Genomic DNA, 12,947 nt, shown 5'->3' with positions numbered 1-12,947 from the left:
GGAGCATGGAGCTCCATGACCCAGGGTTAGACCCTGTGACACAGCGAAGAGCGGTCTCCATCTCCTGGTTCGCTCTCTCGGCTTGCCCGTTGGTCTGGGGGTGATATCCAGAGGACAGGCTGGATGTAATGCCCAAAGCTTTACAGAAAGCTTTCCACACCTGGGAGACAAACTGGGGACCCCTGTCAGAGACAATATCCGTGGGTAGACCATGAGAGCGGAACACATGTTCAACCAAAATATCAGCCGTCTCTCTGGCAGTGGGCAGTTTAGGTAGGGCCAAAAAATGAGCGAACTTAGAAAAACGATCAATCACCGTAAGAATTACAGTCTTTCCAGACGAGGGGGAAGTCCAGTGACAAAATCCATAGCGATATGCGACCAGGGCCGGCTGGGTATAGGTAGAGGTCGTAGATGACCAGCGCTGGCCTGGGTGGAGTTCTTACTTCGTGCACATACCGTACAAGCAGCAATGAAGGCTCGAGTGTCCGCCTCCATCGTGGCCCACCAGAACTTCCGTCGCACAAAGTCAAGGGTCCGCGAAACTCCAGGATGACAGGTAAGGGGAGACGAGTGAGCCCACTGAAGTACCTGGGAGCGAGCAGACTCAGGGACAAACATCCGGTTAGGAGCTTGATGATGTTGAGCCTGTCTAACAATCCCCTCGATGTCACATGTGACGACCGCAATACTGCAGGTAGGAGGCAAAATGGGTTCAGGGTTACTACCAGTATCAACAGCCGAATGAACACGAGACAGGGCGTCAGGCTTGACGTTGCGTGACCCAGGACGGTAAGACAGAGAAAAATTGAATCTCCCAAAAAATAGTGCCCACCTGGCTTGACGGGGGTTGAGCTGCTTCGCTGACTGGAGGTAAGCCAGATTCTTATGATCCGTCCAAACGATGAAGGGTTGTTCCGCCCCTCCAACCAATGTCGCCACTCCTCGAGAGCCAGCTTAACGGCAAGCAGTTCACGATTGCCAACATCATAATTCCTCTCTGCCTGAGAAAGTTTCCTTGAGAGAAAAGCACAGGGATGCAGTTTGTTATCTTCAGGAGAACGCTGTGACAACACCGCACCTACCCCAGTGTCGGATGCATCCACCTCCACGACAAACTGGCGGTCGGGGTCCGGCTGCATCAGAATGGGAGCCGAGGCGAAGCGATGTTTCAGTTCTTCGAACGCTGATTCGGCCCCTTCATTCCAAGCGAACGGTCGTGAGATGGAGGTGAGAGCGGTGAGTGGCGCCGCAATGCGGCTGTAGTCCTTGATGAACCTCCTATAGAAGTTCGCAAACCCCAGAAATCGTTGAAGTTGTTTTGCGGGTAGAGGGGGCTGGCCAGTCCGTGACAGCAGAGATCTTAGCTGGGTCCATCCGCAACTCCCCCTGAGCGATGATGTAACCCAAAAAGAGGTCTCAGACACATGAAATTCACATTTCTCCATCTTCACAAACAGTTTGTTCTCCAACAACCTTTGCAACACCTGGCGCACATGCAGTTCATGTTCCTGGGAGGACTCTGAGAAAATCAAGATATCATCCAGATAGACAAAAACAAACCGATTCAACATGTCCCGAAGGACATCATTGACTAGTGCCTGAAAAACAGCAGGGGCATTAGACAACCCAAAAGGCATAACCAGATACTCAAAATGTCCCAAGGGTGTGTTGAAGGCAGTCTTCCATTCATCACCTTTACGAATGCGCACCAGGTGATACGCATTTCGTAGATCCAGTTTCGTAAAGATGGTAGCACCATGAAGGAGGGGAAAAGCAGAATTAATCAAAGGCAGAGAATACTTGTTCTTAATGGTGATGTTGTTAAGTCCACGGTAATCAATACAGGGTCTGAGGGTCTTATCCTTCTTAGCAACAAAAAAGAATCCCGCTCCTACAGGTGACGAGGAAGGACGCATAATACCTGCCGCCAAGGAGTCCCGAATGTAGTTCTCCATAGCCTCCGTCTCCGGCCGGGAGAGATTGTACAGGCGACTGCTGGGGAGCGGGGCTCCTGGCTGGAGGTCAATGGCACAGTCGTAAGGCCGGTGAGGAGGAAGAGAAGTAGCTCTGTGTTTGCAGAAAACGGATGCCAGGTCATGATACACGTCAGGAACATTAGAAAGATCCATGGACTCCAGTGGAGGTCGAGGCACAGTACTGGCAGGAGTCAGAGCAGAACACAAACAATTCACATGACAAAATGTGCTCCATGAAACAATTCTACCTGTCACCCAATCAATGTGTGGATTGTGTCTTATGAGCCAGGGGGATACCAAGGACCAGAGGGGTCTGTGGGCAGTCGATAATATGGAATTGAATGTTCTCCTGATGATTTCCCGACACTCTAAGACAAACAGGAACAGTCTGATGGGTAATATGGGTCAACAATTGTCCATTCAGACCCTTAGCCTGCAGCGGACAGTCCATAGGAACAGTCTCCAAATCCATTTGTTGAGCCCACTCTCTATCCAAAAAGCTTTCGTCTGCACCAGAGTCAATCAGCGCACTAACAGAGAGATTCTGGAACTGCCACTGGAGGGATGCCTGGAGCAGAATGCGGGGAGAAGAGGAAGAATCCGCTGCTCGGCTCACCAAAACTTCTCCCATTAATGATGAGCCGGCCCTTTTCCCCGGACGAACTGGGCAGGAAGGAACGAAATGACCAGCTTCTCCACAATACAGGCAGACCCGAGCCTGAATGCGACGTGCACGCTCCTCTGAGGACAACCGTGCACGACCCACCTCCATGGCGTCGGGTTCAGTGCTCCTCGTATCGACTCGGGAAGACACGGCTTTCTCCGTAGGGAAGATGCGGGGAGGAGTTTGTTGATGACAGACAGGTTGCTTGGAACTAACACTCCTCTCCCGGCGGCGCTCCCGAATCCGATTATCCAACCTGATGGTGAGTGAAATAAGATTATCCAGCGTAGGCGATTCATCATATGACACCAATTCATCTTTTAAAGTCTCAGACAAAGCATTGATGAACACTCCTTGTAATGCCTCGTCATTCCAACCACTCACTGCTGCTAAAGTCCGAAACTCCACTGCCATCTCCGCCACACTGCGAGCCCCCTGCCGAAGAGAAAACAACCGTTTCGCAGCCTCCTTGCCTCGTACGGGGTGGTCAAAAACCTTCCTCATCTCAGTGGTGAAGGCAACGTAAGCGTTGCAAATGTCTGACTGACTCTCCCAGACCGCGGATCCCCAGGCACGAGCGGAACCGCTAGTAGAGTTGATAAGGTAGGCAATACGGGCTCTTTCTGAGGCGTAGGTGAGGGGCTGTAGTTCAAACACTAACGAGCATTGAGTCAAAAAATCGCCACAGGTTCCCATGTTCCCGTCATAGCGCTCTGGAGCAGGAACAAAAGGCTCTCTGATCTGGGCTGAAGGGGTAGTAAGGGCAGACACTTGATTGGTGAGTAATTGAACCTGATTAAGCAGCACCTGACTGTCCTCAGCAATCGTCTTAAACAGGGTATCATGTTGGCCAAGTAAAATGCCCTGATTGGCTATGGCAGTCCAAATTTGAGTGCACTCTGGGGTGGTATCCAAGCTACTGTCTGCTGGGTTCATGATGGTCAGATCATACTGTTAAGATTTACCAGTATTAGAACCCAAATGCAGACAAGTACACCAAGCCAGAGAAGGTTTAACAGGTTTATTTAAAATGTTCAATAGTCCAGGTTTCCAATAATAGGGGAAGAGCAAGTCCAGGTTACAGGGAGGGTAACAGATCCAGGTCAGGGCAGGTGTGGTACCGTAATGTCCTAGTGTCCGTGGTGAGTCCAAAAGAGAGGTCCGGTAGTGGAGAGCAGGATGGTGGTGGCAGGAGTGAAGCGGAGGCAGGAGTCAGGTTCCAAATATATGGTCATCTTGACTATGATCTGACGATGAGTGGTAAGTTTGACCGGGTCTTAAAGGCTGAGGTGATTATGGTGAATGAGCTGCAGCTGGAACCCTGACTCCCGCACACCAGACTTCACTCCTGCAATCAAGGACAGACAGAGGGGAGGGAGAGAGCAGAGAGAGCTACCTAGCAGCAGTAGGCCTAACAGAAACATATTCTATTCTTATTTACAATAAAGTGACTCCAAAATGCCACCATACATTGAGTGTACAAAACATTGTGCACTGCTCTTTCTATGACAGACTGACCAGGTGAATCCAGGTGACAGCTATGATCCTTTATTGATGTCACTTGTTAAATCCACTTCAATCAGTGTAGATGAAGGGGAGGAGACAGTTTAAAGAAGGATTGTTAAGCCTTGAGACAATTGAGACATGGATTGTGTATGTGTGCCATTAAGAGGGTGAATGGGAAAGACAAAAGATTTAAGTGCCCTTGAACGGGGTATGGTAGTAGGTACCAGGTTTTTCATGCTCAACAGTTTCCCATGTGTATCAAGAATGGTCCACCACCCAAAGGACATCCAGCCAACTTGAAACAACTGTGGGAAGCACTGGAGTCAACATGGGCTAGTATTCCTTTCGAATGCTTTTGACACCTTGTAGAGTCCACGCCCCTGACAAATTTAGGCGGTTCTGAGGGCAAAAGCACAACTCAATATTAGGAAAGTATTCTTAATGTTTTGTACACTTAGTGTACATTATTTAACATTCATTTCTATTGAGTACAACGTAATCTGAAACAACCAAAACAAACTGCAAATGCATCCAACAAGTTTGTAGAGTCACAAGCTTGATGTAGTCATATCGTGCTAGGTATATGGGACTTTAATACACATATAAGTGAATTTGTCCAAATACTTATGACACTTTCAAATGGGGGGAATAGATACATAAAGTGATTTCATTTCTAAACTGTAAAAAATATATCTATGAAAATACCCTCAAATATAAGGTGACATTCTCTACTGTAAAATCCAAAATGCTGGACTATAGAGCCAAATTAAAAGTTTTAGCTTCACTGTCCAAATAAATACCTAGGGGAGTGTATAGAATGGCTCCCGAGTGGCGCTGCGGTCTAAGGCACTGCATCTCAGTGCTAGAGGCATCACTACAGACCCTGGTTTGATTCCAGCCTATATCAAAATGATTGGGAGTCCCATAGGGCGGCGCACAGCTGGCCCAGTGTCATCCGGGGTAGCCTGTCATTGTAAATAAGAATTTGTTCTTAACTGACTTGCCTGGTAAAAAAATAAATATCCTTATATATATTCACACCATCTTTTTCTCCTCTGCTGCTTTTTGAGTGAGCCATAGGGGGCTGTGTTTGTACAAGCCAGCGGAACAAAAGGGGTCCAAGCACCCAGGCTAGTCAATGTTTGATCAGCACATTCTGCCACTTCACCCACTGCTCACACTAAGAGGAAAGAAACAAAGATTCAATGGAGAAGTGGAACCTGCATTTCGGTTGAACGTTTGGCAGAAAGTCTCAAAAGAAACTGTCCAGATGATCTGAGAGCAATTCCAAAATGGAAAAGAAGGAAACCCGCCATGATATAGCCTACTTCGGAGTTCAAATATACAGTGGGGAAAAAAAGTATTTAGTCAGCCACCAATTGTGCATGTTCTCCCACTTAAAAAGATGAGAGAGGCCTGTAATTTTCATCATAGGTACACGTCAACTATGACAGACAAATTGAGAAAAAAAAAATCAGGGTTGGCTGGCCTTCTCTAGTCACTCGTAGGCCCAGTCTCTGGTATACTTTTATTTACAAAGCCATTTTGGGTTTACTACCATTTTATCTGGGCATTTTTATTCTTCAGAAATGTGGTGGGTACTCCCTTCGTTCGCAGGACTTTATCCTGCTAACTGTTCCAAATGTCTGAACTGAATTTGGTAAAAGGGCTTTTATGTTACTCTGCGCCATCGGCTTGGAACGCCTTACAACATACTCTTAAACTGGAAGAACTTGTCCTGATTGGTGTTTTTTTTTTCATTGATGAAGGATTTTGAGGCTGATTCCTTGACCTGTCAATGTTTTTAAATTGCTGTTTTATGATTTTGTTATGCTCCTGTGATTTCTATGGATGTTTACTAGATTACTTGTAGTTTTTCATGTTGTCTGTCTGTAATTGTGTAATGACTTGGTGCTGCCGATCTTGGCCAGGACACTCTTGAAAAAGAGATTTCAAATCTCAATGAGCCTTTCCTGGTTAAATAAAGGTAAAAAAAAAAAGGACTGAAACTGACATGAGCAGTCAAACTGATGTCTGAAATAGCTACTCCTACAATGGTAACAGACAGCCTATGTGCCTCATTATATAACCAATCATAATCAATCTGATCACTTCAGTCACCAAAAGCAACACGGACAGACAAGCTTTCTCTGTATTGTGTCATCCAGCACATTGGAGACTATTAAAATCATAACTACCATTTTGACATGTGCATAATAAGCCATTCTCACCCCAACACTCAGTAACCCACCGGTGACAGAGTGAACACAGACATTGTAATAACTGTATTGGTGGGGGAAATGGATGCTATAAATCTGTGTGGATTCAGGGGGATGGGGAATGAAAAGGTACCCCTTATCAGAGGGACTGATAGAAGCCTGCTGGGTAATCTAACAACAATCCGTTCTGATTGTCCAATCTGTCTGGCTGTTTATCTCAGCAATAGAGAGGGAAGATGGAGAGAGAACAGCGGAAGGAAGGAAGGCCCCTGTGGAAGACAAAGCACTAGGCTACACGCCTCGTAAGCCACATCCACAGCAAACAACAACAGCCTTATTCCTATTATTTATGCCCGAGCACATCTTATCAGTGTGCACATCTTATCGACCCATACAAATCTAATTACATATTGATAAATGCTTATTAGTGGTAATCATTTATACGCAGACATACAACAGATGTTACATGTACACACGCACACACACCATTATGTTTGTGGTTCACATGGCAACAACTGGCCTTCTAGAAGTGTTCATTCACACCTTGAGATAGAGAAATGTATAACAGGTATTTTCTCTCTCCTTGGCATTGGAAAATAAATTTCACTGCTCTGATAAACACAATGTAGGAGAGAATGAAAGTCTGTTTTCTTATATCTCCTTTCTGTGAAATATATATTTTTTGTGCCTGTAACCACTTGCGACTGGCGACAACAAGCCCACTGGGGACACACTGGTTTAATCAACATTTTTTCCATGTAATTTCAATGAAATGACGTTGAACCAACGTGGAATAGACATTGAATTGACGTCTGTGCCCAGTGGGAAGTATACAACTGGTTATTTCATAAGAATGGTGTTTTGCTAGTTGATTCATCAGGGAGAGAACAAAGCAAAAGAGTGTCTTCAGGAGTGAACAACGTCTGTGGGGCTGGATGCCAATCTAAAAATAGGGGCGATGAGTTATCAACTGACATTTATTACAGACAAATGGCCCCTCAAACTAAAAATGGCTGAGTTTGTGTTATATACTTCTACAGTACCAACTACTGTCTGAAGCTATCGTGCTCAAAATGATCCATGGGCAGATGAGAGGCACTTCACAGATCTCCCACTCCTAAGAGGTGTGGGGAGAAGAACACAGTGTACTTAACAGTTACAGTGAGTTACCATGGTTGACCAGGAGAGCACACAACAGAAACTCGACAGGCTTCTATACCACCTGTTTGATTACTACGCTGCGCTTAATTTCAATCAATAAAGGACAATAAGTCAGGACGACCATGCTGTAGCAGCAACTGGAGAGTCAACTGTGTAAACCTCCCAGAGTACAGGTTCATCGATGCAAAATGCGAAATGATTCTGGCTCTTCACTAAACTGAATCACTCTATACACAGCTGCTGAGTGTGAGTTAATGACGTGGATGAGAGCGGTGAAGAAGGGGTAGTTATATCACAGAGACATGATAGGTAAGTGATCAACTATAGGCCAGTCAACACAGCTGGAGGAGGAGAGAGCAGAGGTGGCACGCCTTTTGATGCTTTTGTCCTTTTTACTGTCAGAAACTCGTATAAGAGATTCAGCAGACGGTGGTTTTCAAAAAAATAATGTCTAAAGCCTTTTTCTAAAGGCTGTGTGTGTCTCTCTCCATGTCTGTATCTATCTTTTGTTTTGGCTGGAGTACAGTGGGGAAAAATAGTATTTAGTCAGCCACCAATTGTGCAAGTTCTCCCACTTAAAAAGATGAGAGAGGCCTGTAATTTTCATCATAGGTACACGTCAACTATGACAGACAAAATGAGAAAAAAAAATCAAGAAAATCACATTGTAGGATATTTAATGAATTTATTTGCAAATTATGGTGGAAAATAAGTATTTGGTCACCTACAAACGAGCAAGATTTCTGGCTCTCACAGACCTGTAACTTCTTCTTTAAGAGGCTCCTCTGTCCTTCACTCGTTACCTGTATTAATGGCACCTGTTTGAACTTGTTATCAGTATAAAAGACACCTGTCCACAACCTCAAACAGTCACACTCCAAACTCCACTATGGCCAAGACCAAAGAGCTGTCAAAGGACACCAGAAACAAAATTGTAGACCTGCACCAGGCTGGGAAGACTGAATCTGCAATAGGTAAGCAGCTTGGTTTGAAGAAATCAACTGTGGGAGCAATTATTAGGAAATGGAAGACATACAAGACCACTGATAATCTCCCTCGATCTGGGGCTCCACGCAAGATCTCAACCCGTGGGGTCAAAATGATCACAAGAACGGTGAGCAAAAATCCCAGAACCACACGGGGGACCTAGTGAATGACCTGCAGAGAGCTGGGACCAAAGTAACAAAGCCTACCATCAGTAACACACTACGCCGCCAGGGACTCAAATCCTGCAGTGCCAGACGTGTCCCCCTGCTTAAGCCAGTACATGTCCAGGCCCGTCTGAAGTTTGCTAGAGTGCATTTGGATGATCCAGAAGAGGATTGGGAGAATGTCATATGGTCAGATGAAACCAAAATAGAACTTTTTGGTAAAAACTCAACTCGTCGTGTTTGGAGGACAAAGAATGCTGAGTTGCATCCAAAGAACACCATACCTACTGTGAAGCATGGGGGTGGAAACATCATGCTTTGGGGCTGTTTTTCTGCAAAGGGACCAGGACGACTGATCCGTGTAAAGGAAAGAATGAATGGGGCCATGTATCATGAGATTTTGAGTGAAAACCTCCTTCCATCAGCAAGGGCATTGAAGATGAAACGTGGCTCGGTCTTTCAGCATGACAATGATCCCAAACACACCGCCCGGGCAACAAAGGAATGGCTTCGTAAGAAGCATTTCAAGGTCCTGGAGTGGCCTAGCCAGTCTCCAGATCTCAACCCCATAGAAAATCTTTGGAGGGAGTTGAAAGTACGTGTTGCCCAGCGACAGCCCCAAAACATCACTGCTCTAGAGGAGATCTGCATGGAGGAATGGGCCAAAATACCAGCAACAGTGTGTGAAAACCTTGTGAAGACTTACAGAAAACTTTTGACCTGTGTCATTGCCAACAAAGGGTATATAACAAAGTATTGAGAAACTTTTGTTATTGACCAAATACTTATTTTCCACCATAATTTGCAAATAAATTCATAAAAAATCCTACAATGTGATTTTCTGGAGAAAAAAAATCTCATTTTGTTTGTCATAGTTGACGTGTACCTATGATGAAAATTACAGGCCTCTCTCATCTTTTTAAGTGGGAGAACTTGCACAAATGGTGGCTGACTAAATACTTTTTTCCCCACTGTAAGCTGCGCTTTGGTGCGTTAGGTTTGAAAATGTCAGCTGACTCAACAGAGCACTGTCACCACGGATAACTTCAAAGAATGTCTTTGTGTTAAAGAACTTCAAACAGCATCTAGGCATCTGATTGGGTGATGAGGCTACTAGTGTAGTGACCCAAAAGAACCCCAGGTCTGTTTGAATCTCTAGCTCAGAGAGAGGGACAGATGCTTTTTTCAGAGTCAATTATCTTTCTTTACAACAACGCATCCTTTCAGAGAGAGAAAGAGAGAGAGAATGAGAGATGAGAGAGCCCAAGTGGGCGATACAACGAAAGAGGGAGAGAGAGCACCATTCAAGCAGCCCACAAATAATTTGGTGACTTAATTTCAGTTATTGCCAAGGGCTAGATATTGTTTGTGATAGTTGACAATACAGCAGTAATACATGAACCATAACTGATTCTGTAGACTTAATTTGATATGTAGTATGAATAGAAGGGACAGTAGCTTCCATAAGAGCTCTATGAGACAGCTGTTGTTCTTATTGGCATTAATGATTATGATGTCGCTCCCATGTATCCTCTCCGGACCCCAACAATTGTGACCCCCCCAGGCGGGGGATGATGTTCGCACAGACTGCCTCTTTCAGGGGATTCCACTCCCAACCAGCAGCCGTGAAATTCCCCATTATTGCGGCTCTTTCACTGGGAAGTCTCATCTCTTCCCTGGGCGCCTGTCCGGCCCTGCCCTCCCCATTCAGGTCGCCTGCCAAACACATGAACCAAACAAATAAACCAGAGTCTTTTTCTGCTGGAGGGTCTGGATTAATCCCAATCTGGCCTGGGTCTGGGTGAATAATAGCCTCGGCCTCAAGTAGTATACAGTGCATTGGGAAACTATCCAGACCCCTTCCCTTTTCCCACATTTTGTTACGTTACAGCCTTATTGTAAAATTGATTTTTTTAAAATTGTCATATATCTACACACAATAACCCATAATGACAAAGTGAAAGTAGGTTTGTATAAATCTTGCAAATGTATTAAAAATAAGAAACAGAAATACCTTATTTACATAAGTATTCAGACCCTTTGCTATGAGATTCTAAATTTTACTCAGGTGCATCCTGTTTCCATTGATCATCCTTGAGATGTTTCTAAAACTTAATTTGAGTCCAACTGTAGTACATTTAATTGATTGGACATGATTTGCGAAGGCACACACCTGTCTATATAAGGTCCCACAGTTGACAGTGCATGTCAGAGCAAATACCAAGCCATGAGGTCAAAGGAATTGTCCGTAGAGCTCCAAGACAGGATTGTGTCGAGGCCCAGATCTGGGGAAGGGTACCAAAAAATGTCTGCAGCATTGAAGGCCCCCAAGAACGGTGGCCTCCATCATTCTTAAATGGAAGAAGTTTGGAACCACCAAGACTCTTCCTATGGCTGGCCGCCCGGCCAAACTGAGCAATCGTGGGAGAAGGGCCTTGGTCACAGAGGTGACCAAGAACCCGATGGTCCCCATCCAACCTGACAGCACTTGAGAGGATCTGCAGATAAGAATTGGAGAAACTCCCCAAATATAGGTATGCCAAGCTTGTAGCCTCATACCCAAGAAGACTCGAGGCTGTAATCGCTGCCAAAGGTGCTTCAACAAAGTACTGAGTAAAGGGTCTGAATCATTATGTAAATGTTATATTTCAGTGTTTTATTTTTAATGAATTTGCAAAAATGTCTAAAAACCTGTTTTTGCTATGTCATTATGGGGTATTGTGTGTAGATCGAGGAGGGGGAAAAAACAATTTAATCACTTTTAGAATAAGGCTGTAACGTAACAAAATGTGGAAAAAGTCAAAGGGTCTGAATATTTTCCAAATCCACCAGTGTAAACACATATACAGTACATACCAACCATCTTGACCAGTACTTCCCAGCTCAGCCTCACCCCTGTTGAGTTCCCTGGGCGAGCTCCATGCCGGGGACTCTTTGTGGCCCTGTGTAGTGTTTAAGCAGCATTAGCAGCTGTGTGATGGAGCTGTAGGATAGGTCAAAATCAGGAGTGTCAAACATACTGCCCTCGGCCCGGATCCAGCCCGCGAGAGGGTCCAATGCGGCCCGCAGGTGGTTTGAGTAAAAAATATATACAGTGCCTTCAGAAAGTATTCATACTCCACATTTTCTTGTGTTACAGCCTGAATTTAAAAAAATCACCAATCTACACACAATACCCTACAATGACAAAGTATTTTTGTTTATAGAAAATGAAACACATAAATATCTCATTGACATAAGTATTCACACCCCTGAGTCAATAGAATAATCAGAAGGATGGCTAACATTTTATGGGCTCCTAACCAACTGTGATATTTTGTGTGTTTATTCACATTGTTTAACTTATTTTGTACATAATGTTGCTGCTACCGTCTCTTATAACTTAAAAGAGCTTCTGGATATCAGAACAGCGATTACTCACCTCGAACTGGACGAAGATTTTTTCTTTAATGAGTCCGACACAAAGGATATACTGTTTCTTCGAGACCAGGCCCAAATCCCGTCATTCGCGTGAAGAAAAGACGGAGGTACAGGGGGCGGAGATCGGGGTGCCTTGTGAGAATTCGTCGGCGAGTGGGTAAACCGCCTCTACCATCTGTTCTGTTGGCCAACGCACAATCACTTGAGAATTAATGTGATGAGCTTCGTTTGAGACTATCCTACCAACGGGATATTAAACATTTTAATATCTCATGTTTCACCGAGTCGTGGCTTAACGATGACATGGATAATATACAGTTGGCTGAGTTTTCAGTGCATCGGCAGGACAGAACAGCCATGTCCGGTAAGACGAGGGGTGGAGGTGTGTGTCTATTTGTCAATAACAGCTGGTGTACGATGTCTAATATTAAGGAAGTCTCGAGAAAGTACCTCATGATAAGCTGTAGACCACACTATCTACCAAGAGGTTTCATCTATATTTTTCGTAGCCATCTATTTACCACCACAAACCGATGCTGGCACTAAGACCGCACTCAACGAGCTGTATAAGGCCATTAGCAAACAAAACAATACTAATCCAGAAGTGGTGCTCCTAGTGGCCAGGGACTTTAATGCAGGCAAACTTACATCCGTTTTACCTCATTTCTACCAGCATGTCACATGTTCAACCAGAGGAAAAAGAACTCTACACCACCTTTACTCCACACACAGAGACGTATACAAAACTCTCCCTCGCCTCCCATCTGGCAAATCTGACCATAATTATATCCTCCTGATTCCTGCTTACAAGCAATAACTAAAGCAGGAAGTACCAGTGACTCGCTCC

This window comes from Coregonus clupeaformis, chromosome 1, assembly GCF_020615455.1.
Source record: "Coregonus clupeaformis isolate EN_2021a chromosome 1, ASM2061545v1, whole genome shotgun sequence".
Lineage (NCBI taxonomy): Eukaryota > Metazoa > Chordata > Actinopteri > Salmoniformes > Salmonidae > Coregonus > Coregonus clupeaformis.
Note: the sequence above shows the minus strand (reverse complement) of the source record.